Source organism: Antechinus flavipes, chromosome 1, assembly GCF_016432865.1.
Source record: "Antechinus flavipes isolate AdamAnt ecotype Samford, QLD, Australia chromosome 1, AdamAnt_v2, whole genome shotgun sequence".
In the NCBI taxonomy this organism is placed as follows: Eukaryota; Metazoa; Chordata; class Mammalia; order Dasyuromorphia; family Dasyuridae; genus Antechinus; species Antechinus flavipes.
In genome coordinates, this window is record NC_067398.1 from 546,287,975 (window position 1) to 546,294,346 (window position 6,372).

General features: G+C 35.2%; 1 protein-coding gene across 1 annotated transcript in view; it reads right to left on the reverse strand.

The window, feature by feature from the left end:
* Window positions 1-319, reverse strand: part of CAP2 (cyclase associated actin cytoskeleton regulatory protein 2) — a 157,487-nt gene extending 157,168 nt beyond the window's left edge. Inside the window, exon 1 of the mRNA XM_051970643.1 lies at window positions 125-319. The gene's annotated coding sequence lies outside the window, so the exon portion shown is untranslated. The remainder of the gene's footprint in view (window positions 1-124) is intronic.
* Window positions 320-6,372: the final 6,053 nt, after the last annotated feature.

The window sequence follows — 6,372 nt, forward strand, 5'->3', positions numbered from 1 at the left end:
GGGGGACTGGAGCAGGATGGAGGAGAGTACCCCCAAACAATAACAACAGCAACAACAAAACCAAGCTCATCAGCTTATGCTACCAAGCAGTTTAGTCTTTGCAAGGACAGTCATTTTTACTTACTGACTCAGTGGTGAATAGGTAACGTTGCAAAGATGTCCTTGGAAAGATTCAGAAGTCTCCCAGCTAAAGGTTAAGAGGGGAAGGAGGCGGAGCCACCAAAGGTGGGTGGGGAGGAGGAGTCCGTCTTCGGCTTTGCTTTGTAGACTAGGGACTATAACTGTTTCTCCCTATTTTAGGGAAGGCTGTAGAGTCGTGGGAACACTTTTCTGGGCTTGTTACTTCAGGCCAGCTGACTGAACGTCACTCAGGATACTTCGTCTTCCACGTGCCTCTGTACAATCTACCCACTCTTGATTACCTCCTCATCTTCACCGCAAGAATTCCTAGTTTTTTTTTTTCCAGCTCCCTCCAGATCCTCTGTTCTCTCTCTTCCTTCTCTCCCCTCCCTCCCCCCCCCCAATTGTCTTTTAAATATATACTTTTGTGCTTTTGAGGGCCAGGGACTCTCATTTTTGTTTATCTCCTAGCACAGCTTCTTTTTCACTATGTCCTTAGTAAATGTTGATTGAAGAACTGTATATTAATCACCTTGTGTAAAACACTGTGCAAGGATTTGTAGTTGATAGAAAGACAAGGCAACATCCCCATCTTTATGAAACTTAGGGTTTATCACGGGAAATTTGAAGTGCTCATTAATAACTGCAGTAAATACACAATAAGTATAATTCTTCAAAATTCATCAGATATTAACCACTTACTAGGATGAACAAGACCTTGTACTAAGCACTGGGAAAACAAAGATGGAAAGGACACATCCTGATATCAATGAATTAAGAATATAACGAGAGCCTGTAAGGTCCTTTCAGGCTCTGGATCTCTGAAACTAAAATAATAGCTACTATTTAAGAGAGCCTGCATAGCATTTGATATATTATCTCATTTAATCATCACAATAGGTCTATAAAGTAGGCACTATTATTAATGCTGTTTTCCAGATGAGGAAACTAAAACTAGACAGCTTTAGTGACTTTTGATCCTATACAAATAACTTTAATTCAAGGGAAAGTGAGAATATTTCTAAAGAGAGATACTTGAGAAATTTTCTGAGAGATAATTTTTATTATGACAAGGAAAGAAATTTATCATAGGGAGGTATATCTGAGTTGTACCTTGAAGGAATAAAGCTTTGACAAAAACCGGAGATGGAAGGGAGGTGTTCCGTTTCATTCTTGGAAGATGGCATGGGTAAACATATACAGCTGGAAAAAACAGTGAACAGAGAATAGTTTAAATTAGACCTTAAAATAAACAAGGGGTGGGAATCAGTATATGCCATAGAAAGAGTAGACCTGTATTTTAACAAGATATTTAATTAGCTCTCTCATGATACTGTAAACTCTAACTTGATGATACTACTATTCTCACATAGTTATTAATCTATATTTCTCCTCCCCTTTATGATCTAACTCTTTTAAAATTTATTTATATATTTTTCCCTCTCATTTTCTTCTAAAAACTCTATAATTTGGCCTCTGATCTCATCATTCAGCTGAAACTCTCCTTTCCAAAGTAACTGTGATCATGTAATTGTCTAATCTAGCTCCTTGAGGAAAAGGGCTATTTTTTGCCTTTCTTTCTATTCCTAGTACTTTGCAAAATGTTTAGCATATAAGCCCACATAAATAAATGTTTGTTGAATGACTCCCTGGGCTACATAGAAAAATATAGATTATGCTGGAAAATGGTGTGGCTTCAGAACTGATTGAAGGACTGATCTCCGTGAAAGGAGCCTCTGATGGGATGCTACAGAAATCTATATGTTTGATGTGTTTTATCAATAATTTGAATGATGGCATAGGTAGCATACTTATCATTTACAACTACATGAAGTTGATGAATAACATCAACATATTGGATGACAGAATAAGAATCCAAAAAAAAGATTTCAGCAGGCCAGAATGAAGGACAAATTTAATCATAGAGATAAATACGAAGTCCCACAATTGGAATGAAGTATAATTAGGCAGTAGTTTATATGGAAAAAAGTGAACTGCAAGCTCATTATGAAACAATCAAAAGATAACACATAGAACCAGGTCCAGGAAGAGGGAGATTAACATCACAATCTCTATTTTGTCTTTACATCTGGGAACCATAATAGTAAGTCTGCTCATTCCCAGAGAAGGCCAACCAAGATCTTGGGGTGGAGAGGATGTAAAATCATGTCATATATTGTCTTAGATTAGATTATAAAAATAGATCAAATTGGAAGAGCAAGATATTTCTTAAGTAGCTAAAGAATTTGAAAAAGGAATTAATAGATAGCATCTGAAGATAATTCCAACTGTAAAATTCTATTACCTATGATTTTATATAATAAATAAAGATATAGAATCAGTTATGATAAGAACACAAATGAAGAACAGATTGTTTTTTAAAAAAATTTAAGGAAACAAAAGTCATTTCCATCTGCAGGATTCTGAGGAAATTATATGAAAAAAGGTGGCATTTAAATTTGGATTCTGAAAAATATGTAAGATTTCATTGCAGAGATGGTTTGAAGGGTAGTTTAACGGAAAGAATTGCAGGCATGGGAAACCAAATGTAGGTAGGGGAGAAATTGCTAGATATATATAAGGGACACTTGGAGGTTTACTTTGATTTGAATGTTGAATTAGTAGAGATAAGAAATTTAGGCTAATGTTGGGCTCTGTAGAGTATTGGAAGCTAGGATAAAGATTGGACTTTTATTCACTTGACAATAAGAAGCCAGAAAAGAATTTTGACTAGTAATGCTCAATATGCTACTCTGAGAGCATGTCTGATAGCAATATTTTTTGATCTGCAAAATCCTTGATCAGAAATTAATCATAATTTTCCGAAGATTTAGAAATGGAACTATTTGAATATAGTAAATATTGCTTGGAAAATTATTTGTGGCCCGTTTTTTCTCCATGAAAGGAAAAAGAGAATTATGTCAGTATAAATGAATGAATTCCAGAAACTCCATGAATTCCAGGAACATTCCCGTCAACATGAATCTATGTGCTTCTATGGTGTCTATCTTCAGGGAAGGAGTGAATGAGGCAGGATGGAATAGGGAATGTATAAGTGAGGGCCAAAAATGGGAATCTCTTTCCAGTTAAGGCAGTTCATCCTAATAGCATTTATAAATACAACTGGAAAAAGTATATCAAATAGGTGAAAAATGGAATTTACCTTGTCAACATATCTATAATAAATTGTTTTCTTCACTGATTGGCTCCACCCCTGCATCATTGGTTTTTAATAGAAATTTATTTGTAATTATTTATGGAATGCTATGGACAATGGACATACTATGTTTATTATTATTTTATAAAATAATGAGGAAGAAAAGAAGGGAAACTGAGTTTATAGAAAGATGAGCTTGTTGATATGAGGTCCAGTTAAGGCAGTTCATACTAATAGCATTTATAAATACAACTGGAAAAAGTATATCAAATAGGTGAAAAATGGAATCTACCTTGTCAACATATCTATAATAAATTGTTTTCTTCACTAATGATGGTAGAACTAATTACTCTCTCTTGGTTCCTGGCATACTCACCAAAGGCATTGTATGAAAGGTAACAGAGACTCCAAATTGAAGAGATTCCCTTTATAAATTATACGACCCTTCAGATATACGTTTATGGAACTTGTTCTGATTGCATCAATTTCATTGAGGTTCATATATCTGACAATACAAATAAACAGTAAACTGGTTACAAAATTTAGAAAAAGAAAAATGCCAGGCTATATGTGGGAAATTGTGCTATGTTTGTATTAATTAATGATCCCAAGTTGTTCCTGGAAATAGAAATCCAGTATTATTTTTTTGGTGATGTTATATTGCTACAAATCATCAAACAACGTTTAGAGAATCAAAATAGTGGATGACCCAAAGGGCAATGAAGAGAAATATCAATTAAATGACAAGAGTTTATTAAGTACTAAGTGCCAGATCTTAGAGATACAAAGAAAAAATGAAAAAATTCTCTTCTCTCAAAGAGTTTATGTTAGGCTATGGAGATGAAGAAACAAGGTGCTAGTCTATCAAGTTTCCATCCTAGTCTTTTGCCTTGAGCAAAGAATATAATGGGTGTATCTGTTTCTAAAAATTACTCACTCTCCTTAACATCTTTGATTCTGAAAGTATTCCATCATGAAGCTAAACTCAATGGACATTGAAAATCTATCTAAAAATTTCCCTTAATGATTAAAAAAAACTTTCCCCTGGACATAGCTTATATATTCTATTGATTTTGAGCCTGTATGTTTGTAGGTTATTATTCAAACCCTATTTCCTTACTGCTCAACCCTTATTTCTGTTTCTCTTAACCCATCCTGTCCCCAATGTACTACCCCAAAGGTAGCCACCTTTACTCTGTGGTTTTTGGAATGCTTGTTTCATAGGCAGCAAACCTGTTTTCATCTTTTCTTTTCTCAAACCTTTTGGATCACTGAGACTTGGCTCTCTGCTGGTAACACAGCCTCCCTGACCACACTTTATCACGAGCTATATTTTCACTCATTCCTCTAACTTACTAGTGATGATAGGGAAATTGAAAAACTTGCTGCCCACTATCACTTCTAGGTTATCTCCCTTCCCTTATCACTCAGTAGCTTTTCATTCTTTGAGGATCACATGAGGAAGTCTTTTGACTTCCAGGATGCTTCTCTCTTTCCTCAATAAATTTAATGCCTTGTTTACTTTCCTTTTCAACTCTTGCTCTCATAGTAGAGACTTAAATCTAGATAATGACATTCTTTAAAACACCTTAATCTACCAATTTCTCAATTTAGTAATTTATTACTTTCTCCACCCCATCTTAGCCTTATACAAAGATGGTCATACTCTTGATCTTGCTATCATCCAAAAATACATCACTTATCTATTCATCAACTCTGGCTTTCCATTATCTCATTACCATTTACTGGCATTCCACCTCTCCCTCTGCCTTCCAAAATCAAACTTTACTTTATCTATATTGTGACCTATAATCATTTGACTCCTCAGTTTTCTTCCACAGTGTTTCTTGTAGACATGTGAGGGAAATGATTATTTCTCTCAGAGTAATAGCCAACTATTGTTGTGACTCAGGTTTCCACATTTCTATGAGCTTATTCAGAAATCATGTCCATATATTATTCAGTAAGCCATTGAAAGGGTTATAATATACCTATCTGGGGAAACTTAGATTTGATCAAACGGTAAAGAGATTCTAATCTTGGAAAAATAGTGAATTCTGGCCCATTTTATTTTTGACAGGTCTAAATGGCAGTGGATTCCCCTTTCTTCTATATTGCCCTAGACAAGAGCTAGTCTTGGCAGAGATAAGTCTCTTTGTCTGGAACTGAGAGATCAATCTTGTCCTTTAGTCCCTTATTAGTTCCTCCCCCAGCTGTAACAGATCTAAAACTATATTATTAAATAGCAGTCATAAAGAAATTAGTTGATACTTGCTAAGAATGAACGGTGGGTCAGTGGAATAGTTTAGGTACACAAGACACAGTGGCTGATTACTACAATAATCTACAGTTTGATAAACTTAGTGACTCCAACTTCCTGAGATAAGAATTTACTAGTTGACAAAAATTGTTGTGAAAATTGAAAAATATTATTGCAGAAACTATGCATTGAGCAACATCTCACACTCTTTACAAAGATATAGTGGAAATAGTATATGATTTAGACATAAAGGGTGATATCAAAAGCAAATTAGGAGAGTCAGTAAAAATTTACTGTCAGATCTATGGAGAAGGGAACAATTTATGATCAAACAAGAGACAAAGAATGTCCCTTCCTTCCTTCCTTCTTTCCTCCCTCTTCCTGCCTTCCTCAATCCCCTCTTTTTATTCCTCCCTCCCTCCCACCTTTTCTCCCTCTCACCTTTCCTTCCTTCCTCTCTCTCTCCCTTTCCCCTTCCCTCCCTTCTTTCCTTCCTTCCTCCTCTTTCTCTCCTTTTCTTTCTCTCCCCCCTTCTTCCTACTTTAGCTCAGAACTTCTGAACTCGAGAAATCTACCAGGTCAGCTCAGTAGCAGGGAATTATACAGGACTATGCCACCACTACAGGCATGTTTTAATTGTTATTTTTTAAAAGCCTGCATACATATCCTAGGGCATAAGATAAAACTGTGAATTATGTTACTAATTAGTTATTTCATTAATTGAATCTATGAAGTCAGTTAAGTAGTGAGTTTCTTTCTCAGATTTTTTTTAAATTGAAAGGTTTATAATATAGAAATCTGTCAGTGAACATATTGGCATTTTGGGAAGAACTAT